A 24,361-nucleotide genomic window follows, 5' to 3' on the forward strand; every position below is an offset into this window, starting at 1 on the left:
GCCGTTATTCATTGACTCCAATGAATAACAGCGCCAATTACGTCCGTAATGGACGCAGCGTTCAAGCGCCTGCACATGCCGTTACGGCTGAAATTACGGGGATGTTTTCAGGAGGAAACATCCCTGTAATTTCAGCCGTTACGAACGCTGTCGTGTGAACATACCCTTAGATTGTCAAGCACTGTTTGCAACATCTGGAATTTGAAACAAATCTAATGCAATGTTTTAAATCACTCTCACTATTTTTCAATTCACTTGAAAATTGCCAGTGCATAGAAACTACTCTTGAGTTCTTTAACCCCTTAATACTCAAGATATTTTAAACCTTTTAAAAGTTTTTTCATTATCGCATTCAAAGAGCTATAACTTTATTGTTTTTCAGTTGACATAGCTGTATTACTACTTGTTTTTTGTGGGACTATTAGTTTTTTTTAATAGCATAATTTTGGGGTACTTATAATTTATTGATTAACTTTCATTAACTTTTTTGGTGGGGTAATAGGAAAAAAAACCTGAAATGTCGCCACTCTTTTTTGTGTCTTAAATTTACACCATTTACTGAGTATTATAAATAACATAATAACTTTATGCAGTGGGTCGTTAAAATTGCGGCAATACCAAATTGATCTAGTTTTTGTATGTTTTACTACTCTTAGGCTGGATTCACACGAGCGTGATGTACGGTCCGCATGTTTTCCACATGTTTTCAGTACGGGACAGTCTTCCCGCAGCGAGGCAGCGACTCCTAGCGTCATAGATAACGATGATGCTAGGAACCCAGCTCCCTGCAGTGTGTTCAGTCTGGAAAATGCAGCCGACCTGTGGACCGTATATCACAGACTGAACACGCTCGTGTGAATCCGGCCTTACACAGTAAAAACTATTTTTTTTCTACATTAGTTTTATTGTGTTGCCATATTCTAAAAGCCATAACCTTTTTATTTTTGTGCTGACATAGCTATATAACAGCTATTATATTGCTTTACGGCATTCATTGTGCTGGTTAACGCCTTCCCTCTTTGGCCACTTTTGACTTTCCTGACAGAGCCTCATTTTCAAATCTGACATGTTTCACTTTATGTGGTAATAACTTCGGAATGCTTTTACCTATCCAAGCGATTCTGAGATTATTTTCTCGTGACACATTGGACTTTATGTTACTGGAAAAATGTGCTTGATATTTTCAGTATTTAACTTTGAAAAACACCAAAATTTAGCGAAACAGTGCAAAAATTAGCATTTTTCTCAATTTAAATGTTTCTGCTTGTAAGACAGGCAGTTATAACCCGCAAAATTGTTGCTAATTTACATCCCCCATATGTCTACTTTAGATTGGCATAGTTTTTTTAACATCCTTTTATTTTTCTAGGACGTTACAAGGCTTTGAACTTTAGCAGCAATTTCTCACATTTTCAAGAACATTTCAAAAGGCTATTTTTACAGGGGCCAGTTCAATTGTGAAGTGGCATGTATATGCCAATTAGGGTATTTGTTGGATCATACCCAATTTAGTTTTGCCTGCTCCGGTCTGAGAGAGGTATTGTGGGTATTTGAGCCAAGAGAAACCACCATTATATTTGTACCTTTAGACATTTCACAGGAATTAAAACAAAGTAGAGGTGAAATTTATAAATGTACTATTTTTTTGCAGAAATTTTTAATCCAATTTTTTTTATAACACAGAAAGTTTTACCAGAGAAATGCAACTCAATATTTATTGTCCAGGTTCTGCAGTTTTAGAAAATATCCCACATGTGGCTCTAGTGTGCTTATGGACTGAAGAACCGGCCTCAGAAGCAAAGGAGCACCTAGTGGATTTTGGGGCCTTATTTTTATTAGAATATATTTTAGGCACCATGTCAGGTTTGAAGGGCTCTTGCTCTGCCAAAACAGTGGAAATTCCCCAAAAGTGACCCCATTTGGGAAACTACACACCTCAAGGAAATTATCTAGGGGTATAGGGTATAGTGAGCATTTTGACCGCACAGGTTTTTTACAGAAATTATTGGAAGTAGGCCGTGGAAATTAAAATCTACATTTTTTCAAAGAAAATGTAGGTTTAGCGATTTTTTTTTAACATTTCCACAAGGACTAAAGGTGAAAAACAAAATTTTGGAGAGCAATTTCTTCAGAGTAAAACAATACCCCACATGTGGTCATAAACGGCTGTTTGGACACACGGCAGGGCTTAGAAGGGAAAGAGCGCTATTTGGCTTTTGGAGCTCAAATTTAGCAGGAATGATTTAGAGAGGCCATGTAAAATTTGCAAAGCCACTGAGGGGATAAAACAGCGGAAACCCCCCACAAGTGACCCCATTTTGGAAACTACACCCTTTGAGGAAATTATCTAGGGGTATAGTGAGCGTTTTTACTCCACAGGTTTTTTGCAGAAATTATTGGAAATAGGCCCTGAAAATGACAATCTAAAATTTTCTAAGAAAATGTAGGTTTAGCTAATTTTTTCTCACTTCCACAAGGACTGAAAGAGAAAAAGCACCGCAAAATTTGCAAAGCAATTTCTCCCGAGTAAAACAATACCCCACATTTGGTAATAAACGGCTGTTTGGACACATGGTAGGGCTTAGAAGGGAAAGAGCGCTATTTGGCTTTTGGAGATCACATTTAGCAGGAATGATTTGCGGAGGCCATGTCGCATTTGCAAAGCCCCTGAGGGGACAAAACAATGAAAATGCCAAAAAATTGACTCAATTTAGGAAACTACACCCCTTGAGGAATTCATCTACCTGTGTAGTAAGCATTTTGACCCCACAGATGTTTCATAGAATTTAGGGATAAATAGACTCCAAGCATATATTGGTTACAGGCTAGGTAAAGTTTAAAAGGCCAACTTCCACCCATAATGTATCGGATAGACTGCTCCGTAATATAGAACCATACCGAAGAAAGAATAGAGCATATAGTCAGGAGTATATAAGAATATATCAGTTTTATTAATACAAAATAACATACATTTAAAAACACATCATTCGAAGACTCTAGTACTAGTACTATGGTACGACATTCAGTACAGAAAGATTTTATGTAACACAGACGAAATGGTGTATACCGCAAACCAGTATATACTACCCACAAAAGTGATTATAATATATTACATCCATGTGGATTGTATACTGATCATCCGCAGTGTCCTCTCAGTTATATAAGCATAAAGGATACTATTAAGTCAGGAGAGAGTCACACCGGGAGGATCAGTAATGAGAGTAGTGAGCAGTTATAACAGTGCAGTCTTACCCATTTCAAAGAAGAGTAAGGGCTATCGATGCACGTCCGTGCTGAGTCGCCCACAGAAAACCCCAACGCGCGTTTCGCTGTTCTTAATCGCTTCCTCAGGGGGTACATTCAACCCACAATGTGTGTGGTCCTTTTATAGTGTGTGCACATACCCCAGTGAATCCACATTATCGCCGAGATGGAGGTCGGCGCTTGTCCGATGACGCGACCGGAAGCAAGGCATGCCCCACATCCGGCCCCGCAAGCTGGAGCGCACATCCGGAGTCCCGACGCGTGACGGGAGTTCCGGACATGCGCAGTGCATGCATCGAAGCCGAAGGGGGCAGGCACCGCCGCAAGCCGCACCACCGAGCAAGCGCACGTCATCAAGGAGGTAAGTGGGTTCTAACTTGGAGTACTTAAAATTCCAGGAATAGAGCATAATAATGTTCATCATATTTAAGAAGTTCTGACAGCATAACAGTATAGCTGTAAGGCCAGTTTGGGTTATGGACATCATTATTAATAGCATATGTGAATATACAGAATAAAAAACTCGGGATGAATATTAAATAATAAATAAAAAATATAAAATAAAAAATAATAAAAAATAAATAATAAATAAATAAATAAAGAGTGTTATATACAGCAAATACATACATACTGTATAAAAGCAATGACGTGAAAACAATTTTGGAATTACATATAAATAAATGTGTATGATATGTCAACACACATACGGTAGTATTCTGTTGAACATAAATTAAATGTGAAGTATTAGGATACACCAAAGAGTGTATATAAAGTGGCATCGGAAAAACCGAATATTAAAAATTTACAGATATACCCTAGTACGATATCAAAACCATACCAAGAGATGTAGTGCTCTATACCAAGAAAACGTGCTATATTATAGGGAAGTAGCATCCGGCTATTTCCCAAAATAAATATACATATAGAAACAGAGGTAGATCCAGATATTCACTGCATTGACATAGCTGCTGGATAGATTCATCAACAGTCACATTACACATAGCCTTTTATCCCTGTTATGCTAAAATAAAGAAAATATCATACTAAACCACTCTATCCATTCAACAGAGGGCTCAAATTCACAAGGATGTTGTAGCACAGTAGCGCCATCTACGTATAGTACCACATAATTACATAGTAGTGGTTATATCCAGAAAAAACAGTAGATCTTTATTTTCTTAGTCTTAACTTCTCCTGGACATTCTGATGGATCGCATCATATTTGCACCATATAAGGAGACCAGACAAATGGGAAAAGTAGAAGGATATCTAAAAAATACAAATATAATACAAAAAACATAATTAATAACAAATAAACTCAGCAGTAGAAATTACAGGAAAGGAGCGAAGCTCAATGTTTCGTTCAGTCCATCAGGTTTCATGGATCCCAGTAGGACAATCCACCTGCACTCTTTCTGTGCAAGTATCTTCTTCACATTGCCCCCTCTGATGCCACAATGTACCTTCTCAATGTCCCGTATTAATAGTGTTTTGGGGTTGCAATTATGGTGTATTTTGAAGTGTAGCGGCAGTGTTTTTAATTGTGTGAGGTCATCGATTTCTCTTGCCCCCATAATGTCCCGTACGTGTTCCCTCGTGCGAATCCGCAATTCTCTGGAGGTGAGCCCCACGTAGACCTTGGGGCATCCACACGTCGCGTAGTACACCACATAAGTGGTACTGCACGTGATGTATTCCCTAATTTGGAACTCCCTTTTTCCATCAACCGTGGAGAAATGAGTAGCACGGCAGATGTTGGCACAGGATTTACAGTCTCCACATGGGAAGCACCCCTTTCGCGGTCCTCGCGAGCCAAATGGGCAGATTTGTTGGGGTATGTAGTGGCTACTGACAAGAAGATCCTTAAGATTTTTTGATCTTCTTGCTGTCATTAGGGGTCTTACTGATAAGCCCTGCGCCAACTGTGGTTCAGATCTTAAAATGGGCCAGTGTCTGGTTAGAATGGTTCTCATTGCATCCCATTGTCCATTAAAGGTTGATATAAACCGTACATTTGGATTGCCGGCGGCTCGTGATTTTGATTTAAAGAGATCAATACGAGGGGTAGATCTCGCTCTACTGTAGCCTTGTTTGATATTCCTGTTGCTGTATCCTCTTTCTCTACATCTCTCAGTAAGGTCAGCTGACTGCTGTTCAAACAGAGTATCTGAGGAGCAGATCCGCTTCATCCTGAGGAACTGGCCCACTGGGATGGCTTTAATAGTGGAAGGAGTGTGGGCTGATGAAGCATGCAGCAGGGCATTAACTGATGTGGTCTTGCGAAACACATCTGTATGTAGAAAACCCCGAATATCAGTAAATATTTGTATATCTAGGAATTCCACTTGATGCGGGTGATGTTTGTATGTTAGCTTAATATTGAGCGAATTGTCGTTCAAGTGCTGCATGAAATTCACCAGCCCAGACTCCAATCCTTGCCAGATAAAGAAAATGTCATCAATATAGCGTGTCCAAGAGAGCACATGGTCGGCGGCGCAGGCTCCATCCCCATGAAAAACCTGCCTCTCCCAGAGTCCGAGAAACAGGTTCACATAGGATGGAGCGCACGCCGCCCCCCATTGCAGTACCCTGTTTCTGTAAATAAAAAGAATCTTTAAACACAAAAAAATTATGGCTCAGAATAAATTGTAACAATTCCATAATCAAATCGCATAATTGTCCATCCCAGTTGCTGGTCCCCAGGAAGAAGCGGACCGCCCCCAGCCCGTCGTGATGTTTAATGTGCTGGTATATAGGGATTCTATGTCCACAGTCACGAGATACGTATCTTGTTCGATTTCAATCCCATCGTCGTATCCTTGACATATGAGGGTAACTCTGCGACCAAAGGTTTTAAATAATAATCGATAAACTTGCAGATCGGGTCACAGAGTCCATCAATGCCGGAGACGATCGGACGCCCCGGAGGATCGGTGGGATTCTTATGTATTTTAGGCAGGAAGTATAGGGTCTGTATTTTTGGATCAAGAGTCACCAACCCATCGTATATTTTTTTAGGGATAATAGGGATAATACCCTTTTCAAAGGCTATATTAAGGATCTTGAGGAGTTCCAGTGAGAAAGAGCTCAGTGGATTGTGAGATAATTTCATATATGTCTGCTTGTCCCGCAGCTGTCTATATGCCTCTTTCTCATATTTGGTTGTTGGCCAAATTACAACATTTCCCCCTTTGTCCGCAGGTTTAATGACAATATCGTCAAATGCTTGTAACTCTTTCAGTGCGGTCCTTTGTTGAAAGGTTAAGTTGTCATTGGTCTTATATACAGACAGCTTTTTAAAATCATCAATGACTAGCTTGGTGAAGATCTCCACCTGAGGACATAGGGACAAAGGGGGAAATCTGGTAGATTTTGGCACAACGGTAGTTGGGAACGTACCTGATACATCAGTACTTTGTTCCCGCAATAGATCTTCTAGTGCTAGGAGTGCTTCCCTCTCCATTGGGCTATTAAACTCCGCAGCTACATCTCCCCTACTGTGTAGCTTTTTGAGCACCAGTTTCCTTGCAAACAAATGTAGATCTTTTAAGGCTGTGAAGAAATTAAAAGAGTTTGTGGGTGAGAAAGTTAAACCTCTACCCAACACCTCACATTGGGCATCAGAAAGGGCATGTGAAGAAAGATTTGTTACCTCAAGATTGCGCCTGGGTTTCTTGTCCCACTGATCGTTAGATGGTTGCTTCCGTTTCACTTGTCTATCGAAAAATCTTCGTGAATTTTGAGGTCTGGGAGCGTTAGTTGGTTCTGAGGTATTGCCACTATCTCTTAGCCTGGAGGGTTCGTCCAATGATGTGTGAGACGACATGGAGGATGATCGAGATCTTATTTTAGATCTAGACCAACCTCTACTCATGCGCCATTTATATACCCTTTGTTGCTGATAGTCTAGGACATCTCGCTGGAATTTACCAGCTTTGACTGCACAGATATCCTTTTCCCATTTCTCTAGATCCTTATTCAAATCTTCAGATACTTTATCCAATGCTACACTGGAAAGTTCTGTTTTAAGTGTGGCTTGAATCTCCTCAATGTTTTTCTCAATCTCAGTTAGAGTGGACTTATTGGATGATACTAACAGCTCCATATATCCTCTTGAGCAATTGTCTGATAGTTTCTCCCATCTTTTTCTAAAATCTTCATTCTCTATATCGAATGATGGGAATACCTGGACTCTCAGACCACGAGGGATGAGTTTCCTAGTAAGGTATTTCTCTAGGAATGCCTTATTCCACCAGATTTTGGTTCTCTGGTGAAATAGATTCCTCAATCTACTGCTGAGTTCCCTACAATCCCTCCCACTAGTGTTTAAAAGCAAACTAGAGTCTTCTTTGCACATTTCATCTAAATGTGTGAGCCATGACTGGTCACGGACTCTGAAATCCATAGGGTGCTGAGAGCCAGCAGCTGTGAAAAACACAGAGATTATAATTATAGATAAATAGACTCCAAGCATATATTGGTTACAGGCTAGGTAAAGTATAAAAGGCCAACTTCCCCCCATAATGTATCGGATAGACTGCTCCGTAATATAGAACCATACCGAAGAAAGAATAGAGCATATAGTCAGGAGTATATAAGAATATATCAGTTTTATTAATACAAAATAACATACATTTAAAAACACATCATTCAAAGACTCTAGTACTATTACTATGGTACGACATTCAGTACAGAAAGATTTTATGTAACACAGACGAAATGGTGTATACCGCAAACCAGTATATACTACCCACAAAAGTGATTATAATATATTACATTCATGTGGATTGTATACTGATCATCCGCAGTGTCCTCTCAGTTATATAAGCATAAAGGATACTATTAAGTCAGGAGAGAGTCACACCGGGAGGATCAGTAATGAGAGTAGTGAGCAGTTATAACAGTGCAGTCTTACCCATTTCAAAGAAGAGTAAGGGATATCGATGCACGTCCGTGCTGAGTCGCCCACAGAAAACCCCAACGCTCGTTTCACTGTTCTTAATCGCTTCCTCAGGGGGTACATTCAACCCACAATGTGTGTGGTCCTTTTATAGTGTGTGCACATACCCCAGTGAATCCACATTATCGCCGAGATGGAGGTCGGCGCTTGTCCGATGACGCGACCGGAAGCAAGGCATGCCCCACATCCAGCCCCGCAAGCTGGAGCGCACATCCGGAGTCCCGACGCGTGACGGGAGTTCCGGACATGTGCAGTGCATGCATCGAAGCCGAAGGGGGCAGGCACCGCCGCAAGCCGCACCACCGAGCAAGCGCACGTCATCAAGGAGGTAAGTGGGTTCTAACTTGGAGTACTTAAAATTCCAGGAATAGAGCATAATAATGTTCATCATATGAACATTAGAAGGGAAAGAGCGCTATTTGGCTTTTGGAGCTCAAATTTAGCAGGAATGATTTAGAGAGGCCATGTAAAATTTGCAAAGCCACTGAGAGGATAAAACAGTGGAAACCCCCCACAAGTGACCCCATTTTGGAAACTACACCCTTTGAGGAAATTATCTAGGGGTATAGTGAGCGTTTTTACTCCACAGGTTTTTTGCAGAAATTATTGGAAATAGGCCCTGAAAATGACAATCTAAATTTTTTCTAAGAAAATGTAGGTTTAGCTAATTTTTTCTCACTTCCACAAGGACTGAAAGAGAAAAAGCACCGCAAAATTTGTAAAGCAATTTCTCCCGAGTAAAACAATACCCCACATGTGGTAATAAACGGCTGTTTGGACACATGGTAGGGCTTAGAAGGGAAAGAGCGCTATTTGGCTTTTGGCGATCACATTTAGCAGGAATGATTTGCGGAGGCCATGTCGCATTTGCAAAGCCCCTGAGGGGACAAAACAATGAAAATGCCAAAAAATTGACTCAATTTAGGAAACTACACCCCTTGAGGAATTCATCTACCTGTGTAGTAAGCATTTTGACCCCACAGATGTTTCATAGAATTTAGTAGAATTGGGCAGTGAAAATAAAAACAATCCTCTTTCTTCAATAAGACGTAGCTTTAGTGCAAAATGTTTCATTTTCTCAACAAATAATGGAAAAAAAGAACCCAACATTTGTAAAGCAATTTCTCCCGAGTACGGCAATACCCCTTATGTGGTCATAAACTGCTGTTTGGGCACACGGCAGGGCTCAGAAGGGAAGGAGCGCCATTTGGAGTGCAAATTTTACTAGATTGGTTTCTTGGCGCCTGTGGGACCAAAACAGTGGAAACCCCCCAGAAGTGACCACATTTTGGAAACTACACCCCTCAATGCATTTACCTAAGGGTGTAGTAAGCATGTTAACCCTGCAGGTGTTTTGTAGAAATTAGTGTGCACTCCATGTTGCAGAGTAAAATGTTTTTTTTTCCATAGATATGCCAATATGTGGTGTCCGGCTTGTGCCACCATAACAAGACAGCTCTCTAATTATTATGCGGTGTTTCCCGGTTTTAGAAACACCCTACATGTGGCCCTAATCTTTTGCCTGGACACTCGACCAGGCTCAGGAGTGAAAGCGTACCATGTAAAATTGAGGCCTAACTTGTCGATTTACAAAGTATTGGTTCACAATTGCAGAGGCTCAGATGTGAAATAATAAAAATAAACCCCAGAGAAGTGACCCCATTTGGAAACTACACCCCTCAGGGCATTTATTAAGGGGTGTAGTGAGGATTTTCACCCCACAGGTCTTTTCCATAAATGAATGCGCTGCGGATGGTGCAAATTAACCTGTTAGTGACCGCTCCATGGTGTTTCTACGTCGGTCACTAATGGGCCTTATTCTGATGCAATAGACTTTTTACGTCGCTGCATCGGTATAAGTAAACAGAGCAGGGAGCTGTCAAATCTCTCTGCTCTCAGCTGCCAGAGGTAGCTGAGGGCTAGGGGCATCCCTGCTCGTATGTGTGAGATCGATATTAGTATCGATCTCACCCGTTTAACCCTTCAGATGCGGTGCTCAATAGCGTGCACCGCATCTGAGTGGTTTTGGAGAGAGGGAGGGAGCTGCCTCTCATCTCACTGACAACAGGCGATAAGATCGCCGAGTGTCTGTGTCTCTGATGGCAGCCTGGGGCCTAATAAAGGCCCCCCAGGTCTGCCTGTAATGAATGCCTGCTAGATCTGGCATGACCTAGCAGATGCCTGTCCGTTTTACACGGACAGGCAGTAATACGCTGCAATACAGAAGTATTGCAGTGTATTATAAATGTGATCGTATAATCACATAGTAAAGTCCCCTAGTGGGACTAGTAAAAAAGTTTTAAAAAAAATTAAAAACCCACTTTTCCCCCTTACAAACTGCTTTATTATTAAAAAAAAAAGAAAGTAAAAAAGTTACACATATTTGGTATCGCCGCGTCTGTAACGACACCAACTATAAAATTATTACATCATTTAATCCGCACGGTGAACGTCGTAAAAAATAAAATAAAAAAACCTGCAAAAATCGCTGTTTTTTTTAAATCCAGCCTTAAAAAAAAATTGATAAAAAGTGATCAAAAAGTTGCATCTACTCCAAAATGGTACCGATAAAAACTACAAGTCGTCCCGCAAAATAAAAGCCCTCCTTGATAAGAGAAAAAGGGCGATTGTGTTTTATTTTATTACTTGAAACTTTTATTATGTTTTTAAACTTTTCTTTTTTTCACTTTTTCTCAAGTCCCACTAGGGGACTTGAAGGTCCAACTGCCAGATTAATTTTTTCTAATACATATATTTTTTTCTAATACATTGCACTACCTACGTAGTGCAATGTATTAGATCTGTCAGTTATTCACTGACAGCAAGCCGATTAGGCTTCGCCTCCCGGCGGGGCCTAATCGGCTTCCGTAACGGCAGAGCAGGAGGGCCATTGTGTCTCCTGTTGCCATAGCAGCAGTCGCCAGTCCTGATTGCTTGTAAGGGCTGGCGATCTGCTAGCAACCACTAAGATGCAGCGATCGCTGCATCGAAGGGGTTAATGGCAGGGATCGGAGCTAGTTCCATTTCCTGCCATTGCAGGTGGATGTCAGCTGTAACATACAGCTGACTTCCACCGCTGATAATGCCGGATCAGCTCCTGAGCCGGCGCCATCTTGCCGACGGCTACGGAAGCCGATCAGGCTCCGCCGTCGGGCGGATCTTGAAGGGCTTCCATGCTAGGCAGACCGGGAGGTCAGTATTAGGCCTCTGGTTGCCATTGCAGCCACCAGAACATGGGCAAACACCTTAAATGAGCTGCAAACACCTTAAATGTAGCGATCGCGTTTGAACGCTGCATTGAAGGGGTTAATGGCAGGGATCAAAGCTAATTTCGGTCCCCTCCATTACAGCCGGATGTCAGCTGTAAGATACCGCTGAGATCCGGTGCCGGTGCCAAGCATTTGGCGTATGGATACGGCAAATTGCGGGAAACACTAGCTTTCCATGGTGTACCCATACGGCAAATGTCGGGAAGGGATAAAATAATGCAATAGTTTTATAGTTGGGGTCGTTACTGATTCGGCATAATAAAGTATTTTGTAAGGGGAAAAAGTGGGGTATACATTTTTTTACTTGGGACTTTTATTTATTTATTACAAACTTTATTAAACTTTTTGTAACTTTTTTTTTAGTCCTACTAGGGGACTTTACTATGCGATCCTTTGATCGCTTTTATAATGCACTGCAATACTTCTGTTAGGCCTGGCCAAACAGGCATTTACTAAAGGCAGACCTGGGGGCCTTTGTTAGTATTTTTCAAGGATTACATTTTTTTTTACTTGGGACTTTTATTTATTTATTGCTGAAGACGGCACTTTAGAAGAACTGCCCCGAACGTCCGACGTAAAAAGACTATACGCCGGTCGTTAAGGGGTTAAACAACGTAATCAATCATCAGCTAGTAATAATGCATCAGATTTATTTTTTTTCATGCCACTTTTCTACAAACCCACCACAATCACTTTTCTGACCTTCATGCACCTGGAAGGGAATTGATCTTTCTGGCCAATCAGGATGTAGCCCACATTATTTAAGTTTGTTTCTGACAAGATTTCTGTGTTCGATTCTGCTTAACTCTAAATGACTGGGTGTTGTTTTGTTGCTTTTTGGAATAAATCAAACATAGTTTTATCTCAATATATTTGTGCAATGATGCATTGTGCATTGATTGTGTACTGGGAACCGGGAGAGCCGCTGTCCCCGACAGCTAGCACTCCCCAGTCACTGGCAATTGACCCGTAAAAGCGGTCCAATGCAGGCGATCTATGTGATCAGTAGATCTGTACAGATCCACCAATCACATTGTATCTAAGTCTAAAGTGTTAAAAACCGTTCCCGGAACTTGTTGTTAAGTCCGGGAACGGTAACTATGGCTCCCCCCCTGCCCCATTTTCCATGTGACCGGCAATGGACCAATAGCAGCGGTCCATTGCCAGTGACTGCTGTGATTGGTGGGTCTGTTTTTTTTCTCATCATAATTCACTAAAAATAATTACTATTTGGGGGGAGGGGTGTGGCCAGGTTCACAGCGGGAGCAGTCGCATGAGTCAATAGCTCCGCACTGAACCCATGTTTTGATCATCCTGCAGACCTCTTACCTGTACCAAACGTATTTTATAACGGTACCGAGGATAGTGGTGGTGCACAGAGGGTAGAATGGGACCTACCCACGGTCAATGAGCGGCTGAAAAGCTCCAAGAATATGCCAGAGGCGATGGACAAGATGGCGGCCGCTCCCCTATGTCAGAGCCAGTGGCGTAACTACCGCCGTAGCAGCCGTAGCGACTGCTACGGGGCCCGCGGCATGAGGGGGCCCGTGTCGCCCGCCGGCACGGGCCCCCACCATGGCCGCAGGCTCCGCTAGCAGCCGCTATGGCTGCTACAGCGGGACGCCACTGAACACTACAGCAGAGCAGGGAGTTATCTCCCCGCTTTGCCATTAAACAAAAGACATGTATCCCCTATCCACAGGATAGGGGATACATGTGTGATCGCTGGCAGTGATAGGGAGAACGGGGGACTGAAAGTCCCCTGAAGTTCTCCATCACAAACCTCGGACTTCCGGGGTCTGTGTCGGCAGCTCCGTAGAAATTAATGGAGCGCCGGTCGCGCTTGTGCGCATGCGTGACCAGCGCTCCTTTAATTTTTTTTGAGCTGCCGACACAGACGCCAGAAGTCAGAGGTTAGTCATGGAGAACTTGGGGGGACTTTCAGTCCCCCGTTCTCCCTATCGCTGCCAGCGATCACACATGTATCCCCTATCCTGTGGATAGGGGATGCATGTTATTTGTAGGACACACTATAGGTCGCATTTTTTTTGGGGGGGGGGGGGCGCTGTATGGCGTTCCCTGCAGGGGGGGGGCTGTATGGCGTTCCCTGCAGGGGGGCTTTATGGCGTTCCATTCATGGGGGGCGCTGTATGGCGTTCCCTGCAGGGAGGGCGCTGTATGGCGTTCCCTGAAGGGGGGCGCTGTATGGTGTTCCCTGCAGGGGGGGGGCGCTGTATGGCGTTCCCTGAAGGGGGGCGCTGTATGGTGTTCCCTGCAGGGGGGAGGCGCTGTATGGCATTCCCTGCATGGGGGGGCGCTGTATGGCATTCCCTGCAGGGGGGGCACTGTACGGCGTTCCATACAGGGGGGCGCTGTATGGCATTCCATACAGGGGGGCTGTATAGCGTTCCCTACAGGGGGGGCTGTATGGCGTTCTCTACAGGGGGGGCTGTATGGCGTTCTCTACAGGGGGGGCTGTATGGCGTTAGCGACATACAGCCCCCTCTGTAGATAACACCATACAGTCCCCCTGTAGATAATGCCATACAGTCCCCCTGTAGATAACTTCACACAGTCCCCCCTGTAGATAACGCCACACAGCCCCTTGTAGATAACGCCATACAGTCTACAGGGGGGGCTGTATGGCGTTATCTACAGGGGGGCTGTATGGCGTTATCTACAGGGGGGCGCTGTATGGCGTTATCTACAGGGGGGGTGGTAAAAAAGGCACTATCTACAAGGGGGGGGGGTTGTGTGACACCCAGGGGAGTGGGGGCCCCAGTCAAAAGTTTGCTATGGGGCCCAGTCTTTCCTAGTTACGCCCCTGGTCACAGCGTTCTCGTGGGTCTGATGGCGCATCTAAATCTGCAGCTGCTGGTGCTTCTGCTACAGGAGAGACTGCACCCACCCTGCAAGAGGTTTCTGAGAAACATCTACTGAACATATTGTCCTGCAATGCTTCTTTGACCGGTAAGCTGGAAGAGGTCAGAATATATATAGGCCTGCTTAGGCAGGACATGCATCATTTACGTGAAAGACTGACACATGCTGAGGAACGCATTTCAGGGGTGGAGGACAGGGTGGCCCCTGTTCTTGAAGCGATTGCAGCATTGGAGACTGTAACTGAATTTTGGAAGCAAAAATCGGATGATTTAGAAAACCGCCTGCGCCGGAACAATCTTAGAATACTAGGCCTCTCTGAAAAGGTGGAAGGCCTGAATCCGATAGATTTTATATTGAAATGGCTGCATGACCTGTTTCCTGACGCGGTTTTCTCAGAGTCCCGGCGCCTCCCAGACCTATGTTGGCACGCCTGTTAAACAGCAATGACCGTGATCTGATCCTGAGACTGGCTCGCAAGCTACCGTAAATTTGTTTTAATGGAGCGGCGATCTCCATTTTCCTGATTTTAGTGCTGACCTGCAGAAAAGAAGAGCTACCTTTATGTTGGTTAAAAGGAGACTGCGGGATCTGAACATCTCGTACTCTATGGCATATCTGGCAAGGCTTCGGATAGTGGATGGAGATCGCTCCCTGTTCTTCACAACGCCAAAGGTCGCCGACAACTTAGACTTACAAATCCCCGGCCACATCGCCCGGGATTTCACTTCAGGAGTCCCTGACGTCACTGTGTCCATATATGGACAGTAAAGGCAGGGACTTCTCATGGAGCGGAATCCCCGGCCACATCGCCGGGGATTTGGCTTCAGAAGTCCCTGAGGTCACTGTGTCCATATATGGACAGTGAAGGCAGGGACTTCTCCTGGAGCGGAATCCCCGGCCACATCGCCGGGGATTCCGCTTCAGAAGTCCCTGACATCACTGTGTCCTTATATGGACACAGTGAAGTCAGGGACTTCTCCTGGAGCGGAATCCCCAATCCTCGGTGACAGTGTTGCTGAAGCTGTGGCCGGGGATTGGGGATTCCACTCCTACAGGGAGCAAAAAAATACCCTCTTCCTCCTCACATGCACTTCGCACTGTGAGGAGGAGAAGGAGAGCGAGCAACGGAAGACACAGCCGTCACTTGGAGCACACTCTATTGGAGCCGGGCGGTGGGAGAACGGCCGAAAATAGGGCATGTCCCATTTTTTGACGCCCGGGTTTCCCAGGCCATCAAAAAATCGGTCGTGTGAATAGCCCCATTTGGGGTCTATTGTTCTTACTGCAGCCATGCGACAGCCATTTTTTGAAAGGCCGTCACATGGCCGGTAAATCCTGTCGTGTGCATAAGGGCTTAGGCTCTATTCACACGACAGGGTCCGAGTGTCGGCCGATAAAAACTGCAGTTTTGGTCTGTTTTTCTCGGCCGTTTTGCATCTGTTTTGCATCTGTTCCGTTTGCGTTCTGGGCCATGTTTCTGTTTTTAACAGCCGATTTTGACCCGTTTTGCGTCAGTTTTTTTCCCTGTCCATTTTAAAAACTGATGAATTTCATTTGTACATTTTTTGCCACACACTTTCCTCTGTAGATAATGCCACACACTGCCCTCTGTAGATACAGCCACAGCCCCCCTGTGGGTACTGCCACACAGCCCCCCTGTAGGTAGTGCCACACAGCCGCCTTGTAGCTAGTCCCACACAGCCCACTTGTAGGCAGTGCCACACAGCCCCCTTGTAGATACTGCCACACAGCCCTCCTGTAGGTAATGCCACACAGCCCCCTGTAGGTAATTCCACACAGCCCCCTGTAGGTAGTGCTCCACAGCCCCCTGTAGGTAGTGCTACACTGCCCCCTTTTACATAGTCCCCTATAGATGGCACCCCCTACCTTCCTGTAGATAGCGTCACTGTAGCTGACCGTTCCAGGAGAAGTCCCTAACTTCAATGTCCATATCTGGAGCAAGAAGTCAAGGACTTCTCCTCAATAGGAATCACCGGCCACAGCGCCGGGGATCCCGCTTCAGAATTCCCTAATGTCACGGTGTCCATATATGGACAGTGAAGTCAGGAACTTCTCCTGGATCGGAATCACCGGCCACAGCGCCGGGGATTCCGCTTCAGTAGTCCCTGACGTTACTGTCCATATATGGACAGTGAAGTCAGAGACTTCTCCTGGAGCAGAATCCCCGGCCACAGCTTCAACAACGCTGTGGCCCGGGTATTAGGGATTCTGCTCCTACAGGCAGCAAAAAAATACCCTCCTCCTCCTCACATGCACTTCGCACTGTGAGGAGGTGAAGAGAGCGAGCGGCAGAAAGCTCAGCCGTCACTCGGATCACATCTGAGTAACAGCCGTGCTTTACATGGTCCCATAAACTTCTATGGGAGCCGTGCGACCAGGAGAACGGCCGAAAATAGGGAAGGCTTCATTTTTTGACGGCTCGTTGATCAGGGGTACGACTTGTACTTGGACAACTGGTACACAAGTGAATTTAAATTCCTGTTCAAATGTCTTCTGGACAGAAAAACAGTTGCGTGTGAGACGATCTGAAAAAACCAAAGGCACCTTCCTAAGACCCTCATCGGTCAGTCACTGCAAATTGGCGAAAGCAGGGCATTGATGCAGGATGGGATCCTGTGTTTCAAATTTAGAGTAAAAAAAGACATCTGCATGTTGACATCATGTATGACACCAGCTGCACCCCTGCCCCACACATGGATTCACATTGTCCACGATGAAGCCTTTATGCATGCAGGCATATAATAATTTCATGGGGGTGGGTTGATCTGAATAATCAGGTTTTAACCCGTTCGTGCTCCTTGACGTACTATTCCGTCATGATAACCACATCGTTCGCGCTCCATGATGGAATAGTACGTTACGGGAGGATCAGCCATTTTGGCCGTCCTCCCGACACATACAGGAGCTGTTACAGCTGCTGTCCTGTACAGCAGTTGCCGCAGCTCCTACAGCGGAGACCGATGTCCCAGCTGATTAACCCCATAAAAACAGCGTTCAATAGCGATTGCGGCTTCTTAGGGGTTAAACCACCATCGACGGCCCGCTACATGATAGCGGGCGGTGATAGTTGCTATGGCAACTGGACGCCTAATAATGGCATCCAGCTATGCCATCTACGGAAACCTAGTGGGTCCTGACAAAGTCAGGACTCACTATGCTTGCTGTCAGCGAGTAGCTGACAGCTCTAATACACTGTACTACGCATGTAGTGCAGTGTATTAGAATAGCGATCAGGGCCTCCTGCCCTCAAGTCCCCTAGTGGGACCAAAGTATAAAAGTAAAAATAAGTTGTGTAAAAATAAGAAAATCAAAGTTTTAAAAGCAATAAAAGTAAAAATCCCCCTTTTTCCCTTATCAGTCCATTATTAATAATATAAAAATAAATAAACAAATAAACTATACATAATTGGTATCGCCGCGTCCGTAACATCCTGAACTACAAATTATTATTCGTTATCTATCCCGCGCGGTGAACGCCATAAAAGAAAATAATAATAAACCATACCACAATCAAAGTTTTTTGGTCACTTCACCTCCCAAAAAATGGAATAAAAAGTCAGATGTACCTAAAAATGGTACTGATCGAAACTACAGTTTGTTACGCAAAGAAAAAGTCCTCACACCGCTTTATTCATGGAAAAATAAAAAAGTTAAGGCTCTTAGAATATGGCAACACAAAAACTAAATGATTTTTTATAAAAAGTATTTTATTGTGCAAACCCCATAAGACATAAAAAAAACTATAAACATATGGTATCGCCGTAATCGTATCGCCCCACAGAATGAAGTGAATATGTAATTTATAGCGCACGATGAAAGCTGTAAAAAAATAGAATAAAAAACAATAGTAGAATTGCTGCTTTTTAGTCACCCCGCCTCTTAAATATAGAATAAAAACTAATCAAAAAGTCACATGCACCCCATGAAAACTACAATTAGTTCCTCCATGGGTCTAGTTTCCAAAATACGGTCACTTTTAAGGGGTTTCCCCTGTACTGGTACATCAAGCTCTGCAAATGCGACATGGCACCCAGAAACCAATCCAGCAAAATCTACATGCCAAATAGCACTCCTGCCATTCTGAGCTCTGCTGTTTGTCCACCCAGCAGTTTATGAGCACATATGGGGTATTGCCGTAATTGGGAGAAATTGCTTTACAAATTTTGCGGTGCTTTTTCTCCTTTATTCCTTGTCAAAATTCAAAATTCGTACCTTTTATCGGAAAAATGGGATTTTCAATTGCACAGCCTAATTCCAGAAAATGTAGCAAAAAAACAGTGGGATCTAAATGCCCATTATACCCCTCGATAAGTCCCTTGAGTGGTGTAGTTTGCCAAATAGGGTCACTTTTGGGAAGTTTCTACTGTTTTGGCACCACAAGACCTCTTCATACCGGACATGGTGCCTAATAAAAAGGAGGCCTCAAAATCCACTACATGCTCCTTTGCTTCTGAGGCCGGTGCTTCAGTCCGTTAGCACCCTAGGGCCACATGTGGGATATTTCTCAAAACGGAAGAATCTGGGCAATAAGTATTGAGTTGCGTTTCTCTGGTGAAACCTTCTGTTTTACAGAAAATAATGGAATAACAAGGATTTTCTGACAAAAAATGAATGGACACGCGATGTCTGGGGCTTCCCCAGAGCCTGAGTCCCGGGCAGAGGGCTAGCATAGGCTCTGCTCCGGGACTCTGTGGAAATCCCTGACATCACTGTCCACATATGGACAATTTTGTCAGGGTCTTCCCCAGAGCGGAGTCTCGGGCAGAGCGATAGCATAGGCTCTTCTCCGGGACTTTGTGGAATCCCCAGACATCGCTATCCACATATGGACAGCGATCTCTAGGGCTTCCCCAGAGCTGGACAGTGATGTCAGGAGCACAGCTGGAGTCGCAGTAGGAGCGCTAGTAGCGTTCTGCCCGGGACTCTAGCTCTGGGGTTGTCCCTGACATCTCTGTCTATATATGAAATAAGCAATTCGTAAAAAACGGGATCAAGTACGGCACTGCTACTCAATAATGGTACAGTTGCTGTAATTTAATGATTTTTTTTTTGATCAAGGCTACGCGTTTCAATACCGCATCGGCATCTTCCTCAGGCCATATGAATTGCAGTCTAAACAGAAATAATTTAAATACACCACGCGGAGAAAAAAACTGGCAATGTGATCAGGGTCAGAGTGCACTAATGACGTAATCAGTACAGGAAATTAGACATAGGAATACCCAGAAATACACATAAGTACATAATAATTGGCATCATTAATTAAAAAAAGGGAAGGAAAGTGGGGGAAATAACCATAAAATATCAAATAGTAACATTTTAAAAAGGAGGAACATTCGGAAACCTTTAATTATATAGTGACCGACAAATAGAGCACGAGTCCTAAACACAACACTCACTGGGAAGTGTAAACGTATTTCTACACATCCATTCCGATGTTTACCGTAATAAACATCCATTTGGATAATAACCAGAATGGAGAGAAGTAAAAACAAAAAGATTTTATATATATATAGGATGCTAAGCTGCCAATCATCCAAAAAAGAAACTCAGCCGGGTGTCAACAGACAACCATTATGATATCCATAATAATAATAGTAATAATCCATTTATGTGGTCATATATAGAAAAAGAGCAAAGAAAATTAATAATACCTATGACATCCATTTGGATGCAATATAATTTGAATGCGGCAATTCAAGCATCTGAATGAATCCCCGGGGGGGGGGGGGGACTTGGAACACACAGAAGGGGAAAGTATTAGGCATACAAATGGATGCAAACAACACAATGTAAAATACACAAAATATGAGATACAAGAAATTATATACTAGGATAATTGACGATAAAAAATTTTTTTTTATGTGAAATACCCAATTTAAAAGCACAAATTTGCAATTTACTGTAAAAATTATACAGTGAGTGACATTGCGTAAATATAAATTAGGAATGCAATATAAACTGTATACTACCTATCTTGTCACTAATGCAGAATAAAAGGGACCGCAGACACCGGCAGCGGACCCCCGGCGCCACCGCAGCCGCAGAGGACCCAGAGCCACGGAGCAAACCCAGGGAACAAGACGGAACAAACCAGTCCAAGTAAGTGTCTATATCAAACAAAAATAAATACATAGAAGAGCCCGATAGTATTTAAGCACATTCTAAAATATATTAAATATATAAAAAATATGTATTAAATTGTAAAATGTATTAAATTGTAAAAGATAGTGCTCACAGCAATAATTAAATCCTGAATCAGGCTAAAAAAATGTATATATAAATATGTATAAGATCTAGAGATAAATATTAATCAAGGGATGTTTCGGAAATGTCATTTAAACCGTTTGAATGCAGGGTCAATAGTTTGAAAATCCAAAAGTTTTCTCTCTGTTTAAGTTTCTGAAATCGGTTAGGAATGTCACAGGATATTTCTTCAATAGGGGTAATGGTAATTTTATTGAATTGCCAATTATGAGAAGAAGCACAGTGTCTTGAAACACTATGCTTTAAAAACCCTTTTGAAACATTGTGCCTGTGTTTATTAATTCAACTCCGCAGACATTGGATAGTCCTCTCAATGTACTGTAGTCGACACGAGCATTCAAGGAGGTAAATGACAAAACTGCTGCCACAATTGAGGAAGACCCTGATAGGGAATGTTTCATTAGTTATATTAGAACAAAAGGTATGTTTTTTGTGTGAAATGTTGTTACAACATAGGCAGCGCCTAGGTTCCTTTAAATGTGGCCAAGGGCGCTGCCTATGTTGTAACAACATTTCACACAAAAAACATACCTTTTGTTCTAATATAACTAATGAAACATTCCCTATCAGGGTCTTCCTCAATTGTGGCAGCAGTTTTGTCATTTACCTCCTTGAATGCTCGTGTCGACTACAGTACATTGAGAGGACTATCCAATGTCTGCGGAGTTGAATTAATAAACACAGGCACAATGTTTCAAAAGGGTTTTTAAAGCATAGTGTTTCAAGACACTGTGCTTCTTCTCATAATTGGCAATTCAATAAAATTACCATTACCCCTATTGAACAAATATCCTGTGACATTCCTAACCGATTTCAGAAACTTAAACAGAGAGAAAACTTTTGGATTTTCAAACTATTGACCCTGCATCCAAACGGTTTAAATGACATTTCCGAAACATCCCTTGATTAATATTTATCTCTAGATCCTATACATATTTATATACACATTTTTTTAGCCTTATTCAGGATTTAATTATTACTGTGAGCACTACCTTTTACAATTTAATACATTTTACAAAATATTTTAGAATGCGCTTAAATACTATCGGGCTCTTCTATGTATTTATTTTTGTTTGATATAGACACTTACTTGGACTGGTTTGTTCCGTCTTGTTCCCTGGGTTTGCTCCGTGGCTCTGGGTCCTCTGCGGCTGCGGTGGCGCCGGGGGTCCGCTGCCGGTGTCTGCGGTCCCTTTTATTCTGCATTAGTGACAAGATAGGTAGTATACAGTTTATATTGCATTCCTAATTTATATTTACGCAATGTCACTCATTGTGTAATTTTTACAGTAAATTGCAAATTTGTGCTTTTAAATTGGGTATTTCACATCCCAAATTTTTTTTTATCGTTAATTAACCTAGTATATAATTTCTTGTATCTCATATTTTGTGTATTTTACATTGTATTGTTTGCATCCATTTGTATGCCTAATACTTTCCCCTTCTGTGTCTTCCAAGCTCCCCCCCCCCCCCCCCCCCCGGGGATTCATTCGGATGCTTGAATTGCCGCATTCAAATTATATTGCATCCAAATGGATGTCATAGGTATTATTAATTTTCTTTGCTCTTTTTCTATATATGACCACATAAATGGATTATTACTATTATTGTTATGGATATCATAATGGTTGTCTGTTGACACCCGGCTGAGTTTCTTTTTTGGATGATTGGCAGCTTAGCATCCTATATATATAAAATCTTTTGTTTTTACTTCTCTCCATTCTGGTTATTATCCAAATGGATGTTTATTACGATAAACATCGAAATGGATGTGTAGAAATAAGTTTACACTTCCTAGTGAGCGTTGTGTTTAGGACTCGTGCTCTATTTGTCGGTCACTATATAATTGAAGGTTTCCGAATGTTCCTCCTTTTTAAAATGTTACTATTTGATATTTTATGGTTATTTTCCCCACTTTCCTTCCCTTTTTTTAATTAATGATGCCAATTATTATGTACTTATGTGTATTTCTGGGTATTCCTATGTCTAATTTCCTGTACTGATTACGTCATTAGTGCACTCTGACCCTGATCACATTGGCGGTTTTTTTCTCCGCGTGGTGTATTTAAATTATTTCTGTTTAGACTGCAATTCATATGGCCTGAGGAAGATGCCGGTGCGGCATTGAAACGCGTAGCCTTGATCAAATAAACATCATTAAATTACAGCAACTGTACCATTATTGAGTAGCAGCGCCGTACTTGATCCCGTTTTTCACGAATTGTTTATTACTTTGCACGGTGGCCAGCAGGCTTGACCGTTTGGGATTTCGGCAGCAGCACTCACTGCTATCCACCTATTCAACATGATTGATCTACCTTCCTGTGGTAAGAATCCACTTGTCAATTATTGACTGTTATTTCTGGGCTTACTCACACTATGTGGCGCCGTGTTTTTTCCTTATATTTATATACTGTCTATATATGGACAGTGATGTCAGGAGCAGAGCTGGAATCCCAGGCAGGCTGCTAGAAGCGGCTCTGCTCCGGTAATCCAGCTCTGGGCAAGCCCCAAACATCACTGTCCATATATGGACACTGATGTCAGTTGCTTCCCCAGAGTTCCGGAGCAGAGCCTATACTAGTGCTCCGCTCTGGGACACCGGCTCTGGGGTTGCCCCTGACATCACATTCCGGTCCAGGAGGATCCCATGACGTCACTGTGTATGAACAGTGACATTAGGGGCTCCTCCAGCAGAGGAATCCCTGGCCAAAGCGCCGGCAACGCTCTGGCTGGGGATTCCACTCCTAGAGGGAGCCCCAATGGAGCTATCTACTGGGGCTGTCTGTGGCACTATCCACAATAGGTGTGTTTTTGGCATTATCTACAGAGGGCACTGTGGCAGCATCTACAGAGGGCAATATGGCAGCATCTACAGAGGGCACTGTGGCAGCATCTACAGAGAGCACTGTGGCAGCATCTACAGAGGGCACTGTGGCAGCATCTACAGAGGGCACTGTGTCAGCATCTACAGAGTGCACTGTGGCAGCATCTACAGAGGACACTGTGGCAGCATCTACAGAGGGAACTGTTGCATTATCTACAGAGGGCACTGTGGCATTATCTACAGAGGGCACTGTGGCAGTATCTACAGAGGGCACTGTGGCAATATCTACAGAGGGCACTGTGGAATTATCTACAGAGGGCACTGTAGCAGTATCTACAGAGGGCACTATGGCATTATCTACAGAGTGCACTGTGACAGTATCTACAGAGGGCACTGTGGCAGTATCTACAGAGGGCACTGTGAAAGTATCTACAGAGGGCACTGTGGAAGCATCTATAGAGGGCTCTGTGGCACGATCTAAAAAGGGGATGCCTAATTTTGACATTTGTGTGTCTGCCAACTGAGCTTCCGGACTGTATTTAGTGACATTTAACCCCTTAATGACCGGGCCTGTTTGTACCTTAATGACCAAGCCAGATTTGTAAAATCTGGTATGTCTGACTTTATCAGAGAATAACTCTGTGAAAGTTTTGAATATCCAAGTAATTCTGACATTGTTTTTTCGTCACATGTTGTACTTTATTTTAGTGGTAAAAGTAGACTGATACAATTTGTGGAAATTAATAGAAAAATGGAAGAAATTTTGTAAAAATTAACATTTTTCACTATTTTTAACTGCAATATGTCACATATGTACACACATACTGTACAATTTTTTTAATTAAATATATATTTCCATCTCTTTACTCT

General features: G+C 43.0%; 1 long non-coding RNA gene across 1 annotated transcript in view; it reads right to left on the reverse strand.

Moving 5' to 3' along the window:
* Positions 1 to 4,410: 4,410 nt before the first annotated feature.
* The window catches only part of LOC142665861 (uncharacterized), a 79,407-nt gene continuing 59,456 nt past the window's right edge, over positions 4,411 to 24,361 (reverse strand). The window contains exon 3 of the long non-coding RNA XR_012851588.1: positions 4,411 to 4,533. This is a non-coding gene — a long non-coding RNA (uncharacterized LOC142665861). The remainder of the gene's footprint in view (positions 4,534 to 24,361) is intronic.

This window comes from Rhinoderma darwinii, chromosome 13 (assembly GCF_050947455.1).
Source record: "Rhinoderma darwinii isolate aRhiDar2 chromosome 13, aRhiDar2.hap1, whole genome shotgun sequence".
Classification (NCBI taxonomy): Eukaryota; Metazoa; Chordata; class Amphibia; order Anura; family Rhinodermatidae; genus Rhinoderma; species Rhinoderma darwinii.